This window comes from Rhagoletis pomonella, unplaced genomic scaffold (genome assembly GCF_013731165.1).
Source record: "Rhagoletis pomonella isolate Grant_MI unplaced genomic scaffold, Rhpom_1.0 Rhpom_scaffold_00006, whole genome shotgun sequence".
NCBI classification, from domain to species: Eukaryota; Metazoa; Arthropoda; class Insecta; order Diptera; family Tephritidae; genus Rhagoletis; species Rhagoletis pomonella.
The window spans coordinates 38327451-38329629 of NW_023458560.1; positions in this window are offsets into that span (position 1 = coordinate 38327451).

Consider the following 2179-nt stretch of genomic DNA (forward strand, 5'->3'; position numbering starts at 1 on the left):
AATTTATTAACAAATCAAGAGCTTCATCAAAGCTACCATTTTCGATATAATTAGAATTAAAAAACTAGAGGTTTTAAAAGAAATCTAATTATTAACGTAAACTAGTATAAATAATTTTATATCAATTAAATACATTTTTATTAACATTTATTTAGACTTTGAAATAAATTGCTTTATATTTATTACATTATTAATAAATACATACATAAGGACAAATCTCTGGAACCGTGTAAACTCTTAAATTGAGCCCAAAAAAGTAACTTATATTTATATGTAATTGTTTGGAAACCGTTGAGGAAACAATAAATTTTGGTGTGATTCATTTTCTTAAATGCTTAAAGACTTATAAGTAAGAAACCATAATTTTCGAAAATTCAAAGTTAGCTATATTTGTTTACTAAAAAAATTTTCAATACGGTGTTCAAGAAGGTCAGGCGCAATGTGTGTATCAAATTTGGTACAGATTGGTGAAGTAGTTTTCGAGACACACATATTTGACATACATAAGACTGAAAAAAAAGTGGGGTTTTGTTGTTGATATCGCCTTATTTTATTGCACCATGTATATGCGCGCTTTTTTATATATCAGAAGCCCCAAAATGCTACACAGTGCGGAATATAATTTTACGAATGGGAACCAAAATAAAACCACACATAAAACTGCTCACACTAGTTTATAAAAATGTATGTATGTATGTATGTATGTATGTATATATGTATGTATGTATGTATGTATGTATGTATTAAAACTTCCCTGCAGTAAAATTTAGAGACTGTCGGGCAAAGCGCTAGTTCCGAACTACATATTTTAGAACTATCTCTGAGCTAGTGGTCTGAAACTACCGATAGTCGACACTATCGATAGTATGCGATAGTTATTTAGAAACCATCGATAACTATCGATAGTTTTCGATAGTCTTTTAAACTTACAATTTCTTACAAAATTAAAATATTTCTTAGAAAATCAGTAAATCGCAAGTTTGGGTTGAAAGTTTGCTAAGTCCATTCCCTGCAGGGAAACCGCGGACTAGTGAATCAAATTTCTAGTTCCGTACTAGGTCTTTATCGCCAAAAACGAACTAGTCCGATATGAACTAAATCCCCACCAGTCCAAAATCGGAGAAAAGTGGTACTTTTAAAAAACTAATTTATTTCAGTTTTTTCACTAGAAATCGATATCTAAAATATTTCTTAGAAAATCAGTAAATCGCAAGCTTGGGGTGAAAGTTTGCTAAGTCCATTTTCAGAAATTTTACAGGATGAAAAAGCTTCTTATAGCCATTTTCTTCAAGAATTTCTGAAAACTTGTATTAAAATATTTTGCGTGATTAAAGCTAAGCAAAACTTCATACGAATCAGAAGGAGTCGTTGCTTATTAAAATAATTCGGTTTTTTTTTAGAGCTATTTACTTCATTTTATGCATATCCATACCTAAAACACCCGCTGAAACAGGAAAGTGCTGGTAAATGTACGCTGCGGAAATATCTTTTATCAAAAGGTGCTTTATCAAATGCGCGGGCAAAGTGACAATAAGCGATAAAACAATAATGTAAGGAAAACAAAAACTATCAAAAACTATCGATAGTATTGAAAACTATCGATGGTGGTAGGATAGTCAAAAACCATCGATAGTATCGATAGTTTCAGACCACTACTCTGAACTGGTGCAAAACGGCTGCAGAGCGGGACAGTTGAAACTTGCGGTGTATGTGTACAAATTCCCACTTCTCGTACAATGTGGAAAGTAGCTCAGCGAGAAGACCTCCGACTGAAGCATCGCTGATCGCAGGTTCAAATCGCGGTGGAGGCAGTGGTGAGTTTTCAGATTAATAAATTTAAACTTTAAAATTTATAAAATATGTAACAAACAGGGGATCTGTAAAGGAAAAGAAAAAACGGAAAAAATATCCAAAAATCGAATCTTAAATGTTTTTTTTTATGAAAAACAAAAACTGTCCAAAACGGAACCGGTTAAAAACTAGTTGCAAAGTGTCATCGCCGTGTAAAACTGGACAGTTGAAAGTATTGCTTGGGTATTGAGCTAGAACTAGTACCATCGGCAAAAGGTCTAGTTTTACGCTAGTTCTGAGCTAGTCAGATTTTCTGCAGGGATATGTTCATATATGCAACAACTGAAGAATTTACCAGATTCGCTCTTTAAGATGTTTTTCTTTTTTT